General features: G+C 39.9%; 1 long non-coding RNA gene and 1 pseudogene across 1 annotated transcript in view; both read left to right on the forward strand.

Moving 5' to 3' along the window:
- Nucleotides 1-18480, forward strand: part of LOC127484962 (uncharacterized) — a 40373-nt gene extending 21893 nt beyond the window's left edge. Inside the window, exon 3 of the long non-coding RNA XR_011385365.1 lies at nucleotides 17657-18480. This is a non-coding gene — a long non-coding RNA (uncharacterized lncRNA). The remainder of the gene's footprint in view (nucleotides 1-17656) is intronic.
- On the forward strand, nucleotides 8108-9561 carry LOC100350110 (ribosome-recycling factor, mitochondrial-like; annotated as a pseudogene).
- Nucleotides 18481-18965: the final 485 nt, after the last annotated feature.

Below are 18965 nucleotides of genomic sequence, written 5' to 3' on the forward strand. Positions count from 1 at the left end.
CCTCCCTCCCTCTCCCTCTTCCTCTTCCTTTCTCTCTCCCTCTTCCTCTCTCTTTGTATCTGTAACTTTCAAAATAAACAAATTCTTTAAAACAGTACTGTCCAATGATCTACTTTCTTTTCTTTTAAAAAAATTTATTTATTTATTTGAAAGTCAGTTACACAGAGAGAGAAGGAAAGGCAGAGAGAGGAGGGGGAGGTCTTCCATCTGCTGGTTCACTCCCTAGTTGGCCGCAACTGCTGGAGATGCACCAATCCGAAGCCAGGAGCCAGGAGCTTCCTCTAGGTCTCTCACAGGAGTGCAGGGGCCTAAGGGCTTGCGCCATCTTCTACTGCTTTCTCAGGCCATAGCAGAGTGATCTACTTTCTTTAATTGCTGTGAAGAGCATATAAATGAAATTTGGACCAAAATATTGCCTCCTCAAAAGATTATTTAGATAAAGTTAAGGCAAAATACAAGCAACTTGTGAATCCACCAAAAATTCATTCCAATTCTTCCCATTTGTACCCTGTTCTTTCCTTAGCTGTTTTATTTTTACATGGAATCCTTACCTTCACCTTCTCCTTTTAAATAAGTTACAGTTCTTTTTCCTCATTGTCACTTAAAATTCCTTTTTTAAATAGATTTTATTTATTTATTTGAGAGGTAGAGTTACAGAGAGAGGGAAAGACAGATAGAAAGCTTGTTCACTCCCCAAATGGCCACAACAGCAAGAGCTGGACCGATCTGAAGCCAGGAGCCAAGAGCTTTGTTTGGGTCTCCCACGTGGGTGCAGGGGCCCAAGCACTTGGGCCATCTTTTACTGCTTTCCCAGGCCACAGCAGAGAGCTGGAATGAAAGAGGAGCAACAGGATCTTGAACTGGTGCCCATATGGGATGCTGGCACTGCAGGCAGAAGCTTAGCTTACTACACCACAGCGCCAGCCCCTGTCCCCTAAAATATCAACTCCCCAACAGAAGAGAGATCCTTGAAATTATTGGTATATACATTTTCAATCATGGTCACATTCATATCCCCATTTATGAGTTTTATTCCAAAATAGAGAACAATTCAGTAAACAATTCAGATTTATTTTTGGCACATGCAACTAAGGCCTCCTTGCCTCTTCCAAGAAATCCACTTTTTGATGGGACCAGGAAGTGTAAAAATTTGGCTGGAAAAGGCTAATTGGATGTATTCAGAGAATGACTTTAAAAACAGGGAAGTGTATTTTACTCAATCGGGACACCTTAAAAGGCCAGATTTTAAAAACATACCACAGGTCTTTCCTGGTAAAATAAACCAAACTTTGATTTTGACTTGCAACTAGTAGAAGAGTAAATCTGTAATGTACTCAGACAGAGAAATCAGTATCCGTTAGACAATATTAAGTGTTAGCTTCCAATGTTGACATTTCTAATGCCCTTTCCACCTTTTTGTTGATGAATTAAAGCCAGAAATTGCAGATATGGTATGTAAATAAAAAATTGGCTGGCAAATCTTATCACTGGTGAACTTCAGCATTTGGCTGAACATTTTGAAGTGGTTTTAGCTACCAAAATCAAAATGAAATTCCAAACTAACCACATGTACTTACAATTAAATATCAAAGTAGATATTTATCTCTCACAAGGAAAATCAACACTTTCCCTTTAACAAATACACTTGCTGATTACTATAAATAAAAGGGACACTGGAAAAACAACTGTCCTATCTTAACTAAAGGAAAAATGAACTAATGCTCCTCTTCTTCCCAAAGAATTATGGGGCACTTTGAGGAGGATTTCCTTAAGTCCTAAGGAGAAATATCAATAATTGGATCAAAGCACTACTCTATCAACTATAATAGATATGAGCACTACTCTATCAACTACAAATCCTATCACAATTACTACTAATTTTCTTTGGAATTACAAAATGTTTTTTTAAACAATTCTCAAACTATTCCCATCATCCCAACTTGTGACTGTAACTTCACCAACTCACTAGTCAACAAGTATTTTTTCTCTGTGACACCAGTCAATAATTTATTGAGAGATCATTTATGAAAATGATTGCTAAATCAATTAATCCTCAGACAATTTCTCAAAAATGCCTGAATATTATCCTGTGAATGATCATTTAATAATGTAATTAGATGTCAGTTTGCCTATCCTTATAAGTTTGGCCAAATCTCACATTTATGTGAGATCTATGATTTTATCTAGTCTAACAATTATACTGATATAGCAGCTATTAAACCATTAAAGTAGAAAGTGGCTTCCTTAAATCCTTACCTAAGGTACTCAATACCTTTTAAACCCAAAACTAAGGATGGATTTAGGCCCACTGTGGAACATTTTATAAAGTGGTAACTCATTATTTCTTGCACTAGCCCATGAAATATTCCAAATGTTGCCTGTTACTAAGACTCACGGGTATGGATACTGACTTATATAAATCCTTAGATCCAAAAACCAAGATTGTGATTCTTTGTTTTCCAGGAGTCAGTCCTTATTACAAATATTATATTGTTGCTAATATCACCTAAAACCTTGCACTTCATTTTAACAGACTTATGTTCTGCCTTTTCAGCTTCCCAATAGATCCAAATAGTTCAAATTTATTAGACTTCTTATGGGAAAATAAATTACATACCTAGACTATAATGGTCCAGGAGTTTACTGAAGCCCTTTCTAAATATGTCCTTCAAATTCCTTATTGGGATTTATATGTGATTTCCTTCTTATTTATATGTCCAAATGATGATATTTTACTATGTTCAAAAGGTGAAAAAGATCTCTGGGATTGATTCTGTGTAAGTAAGTCTCTATAATAACTCCAAATGCTGTAGTTGTCTAGCTGAAATAAACCTTCTTTTCTTTTTCTTTGTAAATGATCTGTGCAAGTACTGGGAGTTTTGACTCAATTATATGAGAATCAGGTACATGGAAATATATTTTGATGATTGCATACTTTTCAGGTTAAAAAAAAGGCATGCTCAAGTTTAAGAATAACTACCTACTGTCAGAATAACTACCTACTGAAAGACTGCTTTTTTAGCATTCTAGATTCACAAATACTTTCACCATTTTAGTCACAAAAGCTATAAAAAAGCACTAGGCTTTGCTGCATAGGAATCATCAGAGACCTATTGCTTATTTTGATTTTTCATTAGCTCTGGTAGCCAAGGTTATCCAGTAAGATGCTCAGCTCAGTAACAGGGTAAGCATCTGAGACCATTTATCTGAGAGCAATGGCAACAGCAGCAAAGTTTGTGGAGGCCTCAACTGACTTGGTGCTAGAGTGTCCACTAAGTCCCTTACGTTTCACAGACTCCTTTATTGATGGTGTCATTTATTATATAGTGGCCTGATAACCTATGAAATATTTTTCTTTACTTTTAAACTATCACTACCTACCACTGCAATATTCAAAATCCTATTATATTCTTTTCTTTGTCTGAAGGAGGATCTTATACTTGTTTAGTCTTTGTTGGAGAGTTTATCAATGCCCTGTACAGATTTGTTAGTGATTCTAATTTTATTTGTGAATTGTTCCCATTTGAAAACAAAAACTGAAAATTTTCAAGCAGGTTACTCTGTCACAAACCTGAATGCACCTTTTGAGAATATACCAAAAATCAAGTAAGCTCGAATGACTGAATTAACTGCTCTCACGGAAGCTTGCCAACTGGCAGAGAATAAAAACACAAATATTTATATTGATAGTAGATATGTATTTAGGGTAGTCTACAACTTTAGAAAGCTTTGGAAACAGAGGTTTTCTTATTTCAACAACAAACCCTAATGGATGGCATTTAGATGAATTCAGATGGTTTGCTATTACCTAAAAGAACTATAGTAAAAGTGGAAGATTATTCAAAGCAAAAGACCCAGAATCTCAGGGCAGAGCTTTAACTGTCCACTATATTAAAAAGGGCAATATTAACCAAAATAATTTCTTCTAAAGTCATACAGAAAAGGTAGACCTTAGAGGAATTTTAAAAAGGGTATTGTTGGGGTCAGTGCTGTGGTGTAGTAGGCTAAGCCTCTGCCTGCGGTGTCAGCATCCCATATGGGCGCTGGTTCATGTCCCGGATGCTCCTCTTGTGATCCAGCTCTCTGCTAATGGCTTGGGAAAGCAGTGAAAGATAGCGCAACTGCTTGTGCCCCTGCATTTGCGAGGGAGACCTGAAAGAAGCTTCTGGCTCCTGGCTTCGGATCAGCTCAGCTCTGGCCATTGTGGCCATTTGGGGAGTGAAACAGCAGTTAGAAGACCTCTCCTTCTGCCTCCCCATCTCGATGTAACTCTCTCTCTCTCTCTCAAATAAATAAACAAAATCTTTTTTTGGTAAATATATGTGTGACTGATCCATAAGAAGTCAATTTTTTTAAGATTTTATTTTATTTATTTGACAGGTAGAGTTACAGACAGTGAGAGGGAGAGACAGAGCGAGAGGTCTTCCTTCCGTTGGTTCACTCCCCAGATGGACGCAATGGCCGGAGCTGTGCCAGTCTGAAGCCAGGAGCCAGGAGCCAGGAGCTTCTTCTGGGTCTCCCATGTGGGTACAGGGGCCCAAACACTTGGGCCATCTTCTACTGCTTTCCCAGGACACAGCAGAGAGCTGGATTAGGAAAGAACCAGAAACAAATCTCCTTAAGCCTTGTTGTAAAGGAAACTGTTGAATACTGTTAATTGACTAAGTGGTAAAACTCCAAGGTATTGATCATCAATCCCATCTGGAGACATTAAATTGTGGATTCTTAGGAATCCTCCAGAATCTGCCAGTTCCAGAAGTAGGCAACTTCTGTCCAAGATGACGGAACAAATAGTGACTTAGGAAGTAGACAATTTTAGCTCAAGCTGATAGAAAAAGATGATTTTTCTGATTCTTCTGCCTCCTCTATGTCGCTCTGCTCTCCTACTTATCTTACCTATTATTCCACATTAATACCCTTTAAGTGGATTGAGTTACTGGCTCTTAGCTTTGGCCCAGCCCAGTGCCAGCCATTGTAGGCATCTGGGGAGTGAAATAGCAGATCAGAGCCCTTCTCAAATAATAATTTTTTAAACCCCCACAAATTTAGCTGTTTTATCTCCACCCTATTATTTCTGGTCCCTGCTATTCTCATTCTACAATGTAACAAAAAACAAAACTACATTTCCCAGACCACAAGCACTGATCAGAATCTAGTAGATTGATGGATCTGTTGCTCCTTACCTGACCCTGCCAACAAAAATTTAATAGTTCCTAGAAATATTTTAGAAGGGAAGTTTCCTTTAGCGGTTCCTTTCTGACAATTTTTCCCCACATCACTAATTTCAACTTTCAGTCTTATAAATATCAGCTCTTGGCTTCATGTCAACAAAATGCTTATGCTTAGATCATTATAATATTATCAGCAAGGCCAAATCAAGAGGAATAAGCATTAATACTGAGCTACTCTTCCTTGTTGTTTTGAGAGACACTTCAGCCTATTTTACAGGAACTATTTAATTCTACTCAAGGCGTCTGTATACCTAGATGGCTCACTCCTATAATAATAAATGATATGTTTCCACCCTATGCAATCTATGCACCACTAGGCTACAATTTCTATGTGAGTTTTAGAGATATACTTGTCCATGTACATTAACTTATGTGTATTCAGAATACTTATTAGAGATTTCCAGATACTTAAACCCATAATTTCTTCTCGGTTTATAGATTTATTACAAGGATTAACAGTTTTGTTTCTGGTAATTAATTGACTTTACCACAGTTGGATGATGTATCCTGTCCAAAGTCTTAAATGCTACTGCACTCCCATTGTCACATCAATACCCAACAAATCATCCTATAACAGTAGGAGAGACTAACCTTGGTTCATTTACAGACTACAATTAGTCAACACCCTTCAATGGTAGTGGGAGACATCTGGATATCATGGATTAATGTCCTGTGGCCTGAATTCATCTGCCCTTGGCCAAAAGGACACTCCAGAGAGGAAGAAAAGGCAGGCCCTGACATTAAGAAGATGTTCTGGCATTAGTAGTGAGGTCGTGATATTATTATATTAGACATGAAGGAATTCACAAGATTTCTTTGAGATGATGATAAAATGGTATAAAATTTATAAGCAACAGAACTGTAGTTTTTACTGTTCTAGAGGTTGGAAAGTCCAACTGCAAGGTGCTGGCAGATTTGGTCCATTTCCTGGTTTGTAAAAAGATGTCTTCTCACTGCATCCTCACATGGCAACTCTGTAGGGTCTCTTTCTTTTTTTTTTTTTTTAAAAAAAGATTTATTTATTTATTTGAAAGCCAGAGTTACAGAGAGGCAGAGGCAGAGAGAGAGAAAGAGGTTTTCTATCTGCTGGCTCACTCTCCAAATGGCCACAATGGCTGGAGTTGTGTAGATCTGAAGCCAGGAGCCAGGGGCCTCTTCTGGGTCTTCCATGTGGGTGCAGGGACCCGAGAACTCAGGCCATCTTCTACTGCTTTCCAAGGTCATAGCAGAGAGCTAGATAGGAAGTGGAGCAGCCTGGATTTGAACTGGCACCCATATGGGATACTGGCACTGCAGGCAGCGGCTATACCTGTTATGCCACAGCACCCGCCCCTCTAAGGTCTCTTTTGTAAGGAAAATAATTTCATTCATGAAGGTTCCACCCTCTTGACCTAATCACCTCCAAAAGGCCTCACCTCATAATATCATCATACTGGGGGTTAGGATTTCAGCACATAAATTTCAGGGAGGGGCACAAACAGTTTATAACAAAATACTGTTATTAAACTCAGGTTCTCCAGAGCTATATGTATACATATACACAAATACATATGAGAGACTATGAGGAATGAGGGAATGTAAATGGGTATGTAGATCTGAGTGTGTATTTCCTAGTTCTGTCTGTTGAGATGATCTAGGAGCATTTGTGTACCTAGTGGTCAGATCTCAATTTGTAAGTACCAGGTTCCTCTAAAAGAAACTGTGACTCCTTGAAGAGATGGTTTATTCCATGGGTAGGACTAGGAAATACAGATGAATGTAGAATATCTTCCTGTACAACAAAGTAAAGAAATGTTCAAATAATTATGGAGAACATATTAAAAGGAATCTATGTCAATCATAAAGAATCTCTTAATGGCCAAATCTGGAGTAATTTGAGCATCAAAATTGTAATCATCATTGCTTATAACACACTGAATAAAATAAAAATCCATGAGCATAAACTGGTAAATTAAATGAATTAATAAATGAATAGAGGATAAAGGAAACCTCTTCCTTATAGTAAAATGTGAACTAATAAAATAAATGTAGAAATAATGATGAAATTAAAAGTCACCATTTTACAACCACCACAGTAATAAGTACATGAAGTTTATCCAGACCATCGATGGGTGCTAAAAATAAGTATGTGAAAATATGATGAGAATCAGTGTTGAGGTGGATTCATTCTGAGAGGAGGAGCGTGGTGTGGGCAAGAGGCACGGAATCACCACACAGAACCCAGGAGCTGGGGGAAAGCAGGCCAGAGGCGAGCAGCCTGCAGACTCATTTATTTCAGTTGGTACAGTAACTTAAATAGCCAAGGCAACCAATCCAGTCAAGGGGCAGTCTATGCCCTAACCAATCACAGCCTGTTGCCAGGCAGGCTCCATTGCCATGTGGTTTCTGAAGCCATCCAATAACAGCCTGTTACCAGGCAGTTTCCGTTGCCAGCAGCCATCTTGGCATGGCCTTCTCATCCCACCACAAATCAGGATATTAATATAATCCCCAAATAATTCTGTACTAGATGCTTTTTAATAAGAGAGGTAAAACTTATAACTTTAGAGTGGAGTAATCTGACAGATACCACCTGAACAATGATAAAATTTAAGATCAGAGTGAAAGTAATGTCTATTTGCACCCTGGTATGATGCACTGAGGACATAACACTCCTTCTGTAATATTCTTGTCCAAAATTAATAACTTGGGGCCAGCACCATGGCGCACTAGGTTAATCCTCTGCCTGTGGCACCTGCATCCCATATGGGCACCGGGTTCTAGTCCCGGTTGCTCCTCTTCCAGTCCAGCTCTCTGCTGTGGCCTGGGAAAGCAATGGAGGATGGCCCAAGTCCTTGGGCCCCTGCACCCGCATGGGAGACCAGGAAGAAGCTCCTGGCTCCTGGCTTCAGATCGGCGTAGCTCCAGCCTTTGCGGCCATTTGGGGAGACCTTTCTCTCTGTCTCTCTTTCTCACTGTCAAATAAATAAATAAAAATAAAAAAATGAATAAGTTGGCCACCATCACTACCATCACGTGAGTCTTTTCCTGATAACCTGGATGATATCTGTGGATGTCCGTAAGGACTGTCTTCAGTCATGGCCTTATAAAGTGCTTCTGCCTGGTCCACCATGCCTTTCACAATTACCTTGTAGCCTTGAACAGATCTGTTTCAGGAATGACACTGAAGACAGTGAGTGGAAGACAACATGATTATAGGCAATGCATAGCTTCTCCATCTGTACCAGTCCTCCATTTTGCTATCAAAAAGCCAAAGGCAAAGGGAAAGGACAATACCAAATCAGAGTAAATGTGTTTTTTTAAAGATTAATATATTTTATTTGAAAAGAAGGAGTTACAGAGAGAGAGGGAGATACACAAAGAGAGATCTTCCAACTGCTGGTTCAACCCCCAAATGGCCATAACAGCTGGAGCTGGGCCAGACTGAAGCCAGGAGCCAGAAGCTCCCTGTGGTTTTCCCACATGGGTGCAGGGGCCCAAGCACTTGGAACATCTTCTACTACTTTCCCAGGTGCATTAGCAGGGAGCTGGATTGGAAGTGGAGCAGCTGGGACTCGAACCAGCACCCATATGAGATGCCAGAGTTGCAGCCGTGGCTTAACCTGCTACACCACAGTGCTGGCCCCCAGAGTATATATTAACATGGCCTTTGTTGAGATTATAATCAACTTGGAAGATGTGGATGAAGAAATGAGGTCTGTGATGGAAGCACTTAAAGATAATTTCAATAAGACTCTCATAAGGATCTCACCAGGATTCTTGATCAGATTACTGTGGTGACTGCTGATGGGAAGCTTGCTTTAAACCAAATTAACCAGATTTCCATGAAGTCACCACAGCCAATTTTAGAGAGTGTGGCCAGCTTCCTAGAGAGTACAGCTGCAACTATCAAGGTGATAAGAGAAAGTGGAATAACCTGGGAGCACAGAGAAATGCTGGTGAAACTGGCCAAACAGAACACCAACATGCCAAAGACTCTTTAACGAGAGTTCACACCAACACAATGAATAAGGTGGAGAAATCCATGGACAAGGCCTCAGAAGCCACCATTTAAGCTCATAGAGAAGCAGATCAGCCAAATAGCCAATGGCACAATTGCAGAGCTGGACAGGTATGTGGCAGTGAAGACCAAAGAACTCTTTGGATGAAAGTCCATCAAGGGCCAGTCACAGTCCAGCGCCCAGTTCCTGGTTGCTCCTGCAGGCGTCAGATTGCTACATCCACCCCACATGCACATGGAAGACTCTCCCTGTACTGCCCATCCATATGAGGCCCAGGCTTCCAGTAGGACACTCAGACTTGTTCCTAATCTCCCCCCTACTTCCTTCCTACCTCATTCTGCTCTGGGCCTTCTGGCAGGGGCGCCCCTTGGGGCGTATCTGCTGCTGGCAGAGGTTCTGTCCTCAGGACATTTGCTGTGACTGTGATGTTGCTGAGGACTGGGACCACAGGCAGTCTTCACAGTGCCTGGTGCTCATCTCAGGAGCCTCCTTTCCAGTCAGTTCCTGTCCCTATTTGAAACTCTGCCAGGGCTGATGTGGGCCTTCACCTGTGACCAGATGTCTTTTCAAGAGGTGCATTCTCATCAAACAATATCATCTACATCAACTGGAATGAATGGCAGCCACAGGGGGAAGTGTAGAGTTGGTCTGCTGGATGGCCCATAAGGACCTGCATGTAAAGCATCCAGAACAGGATGTTTGCCTCTGGGTCACGTTCACATGAGTCTGCCCTCTGCCTGTATCATTCTTACCCCCATCACTGGCCAATCCTGTTCATGTGGATATCCTTTGGGAAAGTCTTCTTTTCCTCCTAATCCAGCACCTCCATCTTTGGCTCTCATGGTGCAGTATATTGTTTTGTCTGAACCCTAATTATTCTGCTTGCTAATTAGTCTGTACCTTCTCAGAACTTAGCATAAATACTTGGAACACAGTAGTCATTCATGCTTGTGCTGTGAATAAATTTTAAGTAGTAGCTACTTAAAACATGAATAGCTTGAATTGAATTGCAAGAAAATTTTACTCAAATGAAAATTGCTTATGTTTCCTCCCACACCCCCAAATTTAAATTCACATGTTGAAACTCCAGTTCCTTAGTATGGCTGTATTTGGAAATGGAACTTTTGAGGAGTCATTAAGGTTACTTGAGGTTATACGAATGGGGTCCTGATATAAAAGGATTACTGTCCTTACAAGAAGAGATACTAGAGAACTATCTCTCTATCTCTTTCTCTCTCTCCCCCTCTCTCTTTCTCTTCAACACATGCATAACCAAGACATATGAGTATTCATTTAGACAAATAGCTGCCTACAAACCAAGAGAAGAGGCCTCAGAATGAAACCTACCAGAAGTGTGGGAAACAAATTTTTGTTGTGTAAGCTACCAAGTTTGTGGCATTTTGTTATGGTCGTCCTATTAGACTAAGACACATTTCCATTTTTACTTTTAAATCCCTGATTCGTTTAGAGTTTATACTTCTTTATGGTGTGAGATACGGATCTAGTTTCCTTCTTTGTTTTCCAAGTTACTTTTTATTCTGAGTATCATTTACTAAAAAACGCTCCCCCCAAGCCATTATTTTTCCCCATTGATTTGAGATGCCATCTTTATCATATACTAAATTTCTATAGATACTTGGTTCTTTTCCTGGACTTTCTATTCTGTTCATTTTGTCTTTTTGTCTACTCATGGGCCTATAACATATTATTTCAATCTTAGAGGTTTTATAGTAGTTTAAAATATCTCACAGGATTTATGGATTTTCTTTTTCAATATCTTTCTAGCTATTTTTGTGTGTTATTTCTCCTTATGAATTGTAGCATCAATCTTTCTAGCTCCATAAAAAACTTTATGTTGTTTGTATTGGGATTGCATAAAATATAAAAGTATAGGGGTCGGTGCTGTGGTGTACTGGGATGAGCCTCCACTTGTGGCGCTGGTTCGTGTCTCAGCTGCTCCTCTTCTGATCCAGCTCTTTGATATGTCCTGAGAAAGCAGTGGAGGATGGTCCAAGTGCTTGGGCCCCTGGACCCAAGTGGGAAACCTTGGAAGAAGCTCCTGGTTTCTGGCTTTGGATCGGCCCAGTTCTGGCTGTTGTGGCTTTTGAGGATTGAACCAGTGGATGGAAGATCTTTCTTTCTGTCTCTCCCTCTCTCTGTCTGTAACTCTACCTCTAAAATAAATAAATAAATATTATAAAATATATACACGCATACAGGTGCTCCTCAGCTTACAATGAGGTTATGTGCCAATAAGCACATCATAGGTTGAAAATTCATTTAATACATGTAACTTATAAAATGTTATAGCTTAGCAACATTACACTTTATTTTTTAAAAGATTTATTTATTTATTTGAAAGGCAGAGTTACCAAGAGTCAGAGGCAGAGAGAGAGAGAGGAAGAGAGAGAGAGAGGGAGAGAGAGAGAGAAAGTGAGGGAAAGTGGGAGAGAGAGAGAGAGAGAGAGAGAGAGAGAGAGAGAGAAAGGCTTTCCATCTGTTGGCTCACTCCCCAGTGGCCACAATGGCTATACCTGGACCCATCTGAAACCTGGAGCCTGGAGCTTCCCCTGGGTCTCCCACGTGGCTATAGGGGCCCAAGGACTTGAGCCATCCTCTACTGCTTTCCCAGGCCATAGCAGAGAGCTGTATCAGAAGAGGAGCAGCCAGGACTTGAACCGGCGCCCATATGGGATGCTGACACTGCAGGTGGCAGCTTTACCTGCTGCGTCACAGTACAGCCCCTGCAACACTACACTTTACAATATCAGTTTTTTCCCCTCGTGATTGCATGGCTGACTGAGGTGTGCAGCTTGCTGAGACTGCCCAGCATGTAGAGAAACTATCTTGCTGCATATGACTGGCTTTGGACAATATCAAAATTCAAAGTTTTAAGGACAGTTTCTACTGACTATTTATTGTTTTCAAACAATCATAAAGTAAAAAAAAATCAAGGGAGTCCTCTTATAAGGGGGTCTCTTATAAGGGCACAATCCTTTGTATGACCTAAACACCTTCTCAAAAGCCCTGCCTCATAATAGCATCAACTTGAGGATAAGGATTTCAACATGTGAATGTTGGGAGGGTACAAATGTTCAGGCCATAATATCAGTATTTGAAAGATTTTCTCAGACAGGTTAAACAAGAAAAGTAATTTTTTTGGATTCTCTCTTGGGAAGTCAGGATTCATAATTCAACATTTAAACAGGGCACAAGCATGATTAGATTGTACAAGTATGTGGATGAAGTGCATTCAGACATTTTTCATTTTAAAACTTATTTTTTTGAAAAATTTTGATTAGCATGTAATATTTGTACTTTTTACAGGGACAGTGCAATATTTTAACACATATGCACAGAGTAAATTGATCAGGCAACTAACTTTTCCATTTCCTTATTTTTTCTTTGTATTTGGAGCCTACCAGCTCCTCTCCTCCAGTTCTTTCAAGTGTATAACCCATTATTGTGAGTGATATTCACTGCGCTGTGGAACACTAGAACTTGTTACTTCTATCTGACTGTATTTTGGTACCCATTATCCAACCTGCCTGCAAGCCCCCTTCTCCACCCTTCCTAGTCTCTGGTAATCACTATCCTAAGTTCACATTACATATTATATATTTTTATCCTTCACAAGTGAGAGACAACATGTACTATTTGTCTTTCTGTATAGGGCTTATTTTGCTAAACATAATGATCTCCATTTTAGTCTATTTTGCTCTAAAATATAAGGATTCCATTCTTTTTGTATGACTGAGTGATGGTCCACTGTGTATATAGAGTACATTTTCTTTATTGATTCATCCATTAATGGACACCTAAGTTGATTCCATGCCTTGGCTATCATGAATAGTGCTGCGATGAGTATGGGAATGCCAGGTATCTCTTTCATATGTTGATTTCATTACATGGGAGGGTAGATATCTTTCATATGCTGACTTAATTTCTTTCAGACATCTAAAGTAGGATAGCTGCATCATATAGTAGATCTATTTTTAGTGTTTAGAGGAACTGCTGTACTGTTTTCCATAACAGCTGTAATTAGTTATTTTTGTGTCTTTCTTGAGAATAGCTATTCTAGCTGGAGTGAGATGACACCTCACTGTGGATTTGATTTGCATTTCCCTGATGACAAGTGACATTGAATATTTTTTTCCTTTTTTAACTTTTTTTTTAACTTTTAAAAGTTTATTTACTGATTTGTGTTTATTTGAAAAGTAACACACACACGCACACACACACTGATCTTAGATCTGTTGGATCATTCCTCAGATGACTGCAATAGCTGAAGTTAGGAGTCAAGAACTCCATCTGGGTTTCTCACATGGGTGGCAGGTACCTAAGTACTCAAACCACCATTTGCTGCCTCCCATGGTGCATGCAGCAATAAGTTGGGTGAGAAACCAAGGTGGAACTTGATCCTAGGCACTCTGGTATGAGAAGCAGCCATCCCAAGTAGCAGCATAACCTGTTGTTCCGTGGTACCTGCCTCTGAGCATTTTTTCATGTATCTGTTGACCATTTGTATTCCATCTTTTGAGAATGTCTAGTCAGATTTTTTGCCCACTTCTTTTTTTTTTTTCGACAGGCAGAGTGGACAGTGAGAGAGACAGAGAGAAAGGTCTTCCCTTGCCGTTGGTTCACCCTCTAATGGCCACCGTGGCCAGCGTGCTGCGGCCGGCGCACTGCGCTGATCCGATGGCAGGAGCCAGGTGCTTATCCTGGTCTCCCATGGGGTGCAGGGCCCAAGTACTTGGACCATCCTCCACTGCACTCCCTGGCCACAGCAGAGAGCTGGCCTGGAAGAGGGGCAACCGGGACAGAATCTGGCGCCTTGACCGGGACTAGAACCCGGTGTGCCGGCACTGCAAGACAGAGGATTAGCCTAGTGAGCCACGGCGCCGGCCACCCACTTCTTTTTTTTTTTTTTTTTAATTAAGATTTACTTATTTGAAAGGCTGGGGGAGATCCTCTTCCATCCACTGGTTCACACTCCAAATAGCTATAAAGATCAGGGCTAGACCAGGCTGAAACCAAGAGCTTGGTTTTCCATCTGGGTCTCCCACATGGGAGACAGGGGCCCAAGTACTTGGGCTATCTTCTATTGCCTTCCCAGGTGCATTAGCAGGGAGCTGGATCAGAAATGGAGCAGCTGGGACTCAAACTGGCGCCCATATGGGATGCTCATATTGCAGGCAGAGGATTTAATCGCCATGCCACAATGCCAGCCCCTTTGCTCACTTCTTGGATTCTTTGGGTTTTTTTGGTGTTCCTTATGTATTCTGGATATTAATCTTTTGTCAGATGAATAGTCTGCAAACATTTCCTTCTGTGAGTTTTCACTCTGTTAATGATTTATTTTAGGAAATCTTTATTGTAAACCAAGTATTCAGGTAAAATTTATGCCACTCTGAGATCAGAGCAGCTGATTTAGTTTATCCATGTTTTGAAAGATAATATGGGAGCCGGGCTGTAGCATAGCGGGTAAAGCCGCCACCTGCAATGCCGGCATCCCATATGCGTGCCAGTTTGAGTACCGGCTGCTCCACTTCTGATCCAGCTTTCTGCTAAGGCCTGGGAAAGCAGTTAAAGATGCCAAGTCCTTGGGCTTCTGCACCTGGGTCGGAGACCTGGAGGAAGCTCCTGGCTCCTAGCTTCGGACCGGCACAGCTCTGGTCATTGCGGCCAATTGAGGAGTGAACCAGCAGATGGAGAAGCTCTCTCTTTCTCTCTCTGTCTCTCCTTCTCTCTCTGTGTAACTCTTACCTTCAAATAAATAAATAAAAACCTTCAAAAAAGAAAGACAACATGAGTGCATCATAGAAATTATGTTGCCATAATTATAACCTTTTGGGATTCAGGCTATCTACACATTAGTACCAGAGAGTCTGATGTAATGGAAAGAGAATATACTGAATTTAGTTCATCCCAGCTTTGTTATTCATTTTCTGGCTTTCAGAAAGTCAGAGAACTATTTTGAGTTGGTTTTCTTACTTAAACTTATTCTAAATCTTAATGCAGCTACAAAATACCTTCACAGAAACATCTATATTAATGTTTGAATAACAGAAGATTATAATCCTGCCAAAAAGATAACAGAAAACTGAACACCAGGGTCAGTGCTATTTTACATTCTAATCAATAGTGCATGAAAATTCTGATTATTTCCCACCCTTGTAAATACTTGGTATTGGTCACATTTTTCAAGTTTGCCATTCTAATAGGTGTGTAGTGGTATATTGCTGTGATTATAATTTTCATTTTCCTAGTGACTAGTAATGTTGAGAATACTTTCATGTACTTGTTAATAATTTCTATATATTATTTAAAGAAACGCCCATTCAAGATCTTTGTTTTGTAATCAAATTATTTGTCCTAAGTCATAAGTGTTCTTTCTATATTTGGGATACAAGTTCCTTATCAGATATATGATTTGCAAATATTTTCTCATGATCTGTGGGTTGCCTTTTCCCTTTCTTGATGATATTGTTTGAAGCACAAAAGTTTGGTGAGTCAGCTTATCATTTTCCTTTATCACTTGTGTCTTTTAATGTCATATCTAAGAAATCAAAGCTTAACACAGGCTCACAAATACTCTTGGCTTTCACTTCCAAAGTTTTATATCTTATATTTATGTTTATATCCATTTTGAGTTAATTATTTTATGTGTTGTGAGGGAGGTGCCCACAATTTTTTTGCATGAAGACATCCATTTGTTCTATTACCCTTAATGATTTATTTTATCTCGTTATGATAAACACATAGCATGAGATACACACTCAAAACACATTTTTTAAGTGTAGGATACAGTATTGGTAACAAAAGGTGCAACATTGCATATATCTCTATAATTTATTTATCTTGTTTACAGAAACTTTATGCTCATTGATTAATAATGTCCCATTTCACCCTCCTACCAGTTCCTACAAATCACTGTTTCACTCTTTGATCCTATGGATTTGATAATTTTAGATAGCACATACACTAGGCAAGTTCAAAAAGTTCAAGGAGGTACAGGCACTGTGGTATAGTAGGTTAAACTTCTGCCTGTTGCACCAGCATCCCATGTGGGCATTGGTTCGTGTCTCAGCTGCTTCTTTTCCAATCCAGCTCTCTGCTATGGCCTGAGAAAGCAGTGGAAGATGGCCCAAGAGCTTGGACCCCTGCACCCACATGGGAGACCCAGAAGAAGCACTTGCCTCCTAGCTTTGGATTGGCTCAGCTTCAGTTTTGGCCATTTGGTGAGTGAACCAGTGGATGGAAGACCTCTTTTTCTGTCTTTCCCTCTCTGTAACTCTGCCTCTCAAATAAATAAATAAATCTTTTTTAAAAAGTTCAAAGAAAATGTGTATTTTTAAAAATTATTCATAGATTTAAAATTAATTTTGCACCAAATAAACATATATATTAATTCCATTTTACCAAAAACCTTTTGAAGTACCCTCCTACGTGTAATTATGCTGTATTTTGTCTTTTTGTGACTGGCTTATTTCACTTGCTTAGCATAATGTTTATCTATGTTGTTGCACATGCAAAATTTCCTTTTTTTTAAAAAAGATTTATTTATTTATTTATCTATTTGAAAGCAGACTACAGAGAGGCAGATGGAGAGAGAGAGAGAGAGAGAGAGAGAGAGAGGTCTTCCATCCCCTAGTTCATTCCCCAATTGGCTGCTAGGGCTGGAGCTGTGTTGGTCTGAAGCCAGGAGCCAGTAGCTTTTTCCAGGTCTCCCATGCAGGTGCAGGGGCCAAAGGACTCAGGCCATCTTCTACTGCTTTCTCAGGCCATAGCAGAGAGCTGGATTGGAAGTAGAGCAGCTGGGACTCAAACTGGCTTCCATATGGGATGCCAGCACTGCAGGCGGTGGCCTTACCCACTACACCACAGCACTGGCCCCAGTTTCCTTCTTTTTAAAAAGCTATGTGTATTCCATTGCAAGTACATACATTTCATAAAAATGTATAACATTATTTTTATTTTAAAAATATGTATGCTGTAATTGACACTTAGTAATTGTATATATTTATGGGGTGTGGTGTGGTGTATCAATACGTATATATGATGTGTAATGATCATATTTTTATTGTGCATTTGATTTGATTTACTAGTATTTTGTTTTTGCATCTATGTTCATCGGAGATAGTGATATATTGTTTTCTTTTTTGTTGTTGTTGCTGTACCCTTGTCTGGCTATGCCAGCCTCATAGAATGAGTTTAGAAAGATTTCTTCTCTTTCTTTTCTTTTAAAGATTTATTTATTTGAAAGGCAGAGTTAGGGTTTGGGGAGAGATCTTCCATATACTGGTTTATTCCCCAAAGAGCTGCAGCAGCTGGAGCTGGGCCAGGAGCCTGGAACTCCATTTGGGTCTCCCAAGTGGGTGGCAGAGACCCGAATACTTGGATCATTTTCCTCTGTTTTCCCAGGTGCATTAGCAGGGAGCTGGATTGGAAGCGGAGCAGCCGGGACTCGAACTGGAACTTGTATAGGAAGCCAGCGTGCCACAGGCAGTGGCTTTACTCACTATGCCACAGAGCTGGCCTTGGTTTCTCCCCTTTCAACACTTTGGAATAGTTCGATAAAAGTTAGCATTAGTTCTTCCTAAAAAAAAGCTTGGTCAAACTGTTCTTTTTTCTTGGTTAGTTTATCTAAGGGTTATCAATTTTGTTTATGTTTTCGAAGAACCAGCTCTTCATTTCACTGATATTTTTAAAATTCTGTATGTTATTTATTTGTGTTCTGAGTTTATTTGTTTTCTTCTACTAGTTTTAGGTCTGATTTGTTCTTGTTTTTCTAGTTCCTTAGGTCCAGTGATAAGTTGTTTACTTGAGATCTTTCTAGTTTTTTTAATGCAGGAATTGATTGCTATAAACTTCCCTCAGTGCTATTTTTGTTATATACGATAACATTTGGTAAATAGTGCTTCCATTTTCATCAAAAATTTTTCCCCTATTTTGAAATTCTGATGTTACATTTTACTGTAGTAATAGTGATTTTTTATAGTTTTCACAGTAAAGATATAAATGGCTTACACACCAGGTTTACAATATTATAGAATTCTAATATATATAGCATATATATGAATATTGATATATTGTATACATAAGGATTATACTGTATATATGAATATTTATGTATATAATATAAATATACATTGTATACTTATGAATTTGCATGATATATTATATATGAATGCAATATGATGTATGTATATGAATTCTGATATAAAATATATCGATTTATTGATATCGCTATTCGTATTAATGAGTCCTCTACTTTCTGATATATTGTTCTTTTTTTAAAATTTATTTATTTTTGACAGGCAGAGTGGACAGTGAGAGAGAGAGACAGAGAGAAAGGTCTTCCTTTTCCGTTGGTTCACCCTCCAATGGCCGCCACGGCTGGTGCGCTGCGGCTGGCGCACCGCACTGATCCGATGGCAGGAGCCAGGTGCTTCTCCTGGTCTCCCATGGGGTGCAGGGCCCAAGCACTTGGGCCATCCTCCACTGCACTCCCTGGGCACAGCAGAGAGCTGGCCTGGAAGAGGAGCAACCGGGACAGAATCTGGCGCCCCGACCGGGACTAGAACCCGGTGTGCCGGCGCCGCAAAGCGGAGGATTAGCCTAGTGAGCCGCGGCGCCGGCATATGTATTGTTCTTACTTGTTAGTATTTCTTTCGATTTGAAGAACTCATTTACCTGTAACACAGGTCAGATAAATCCTTTTGTTTGTCTG

Source organism: Oryctolagus cuniculus, chromosome X (genome assembly GCF_964237555.1).
Source record: "Oryctolagus cuniculus chromosome X, mOryCun1.1, whole genome shotgun sequence".
Classification (NCBI taxonomy): Eukaryota; Metazoa; Chordata; class Mammalia; order Lagomorpha; family Leporidae; genus Oryctolagus; species Oryctolagus cuniculus.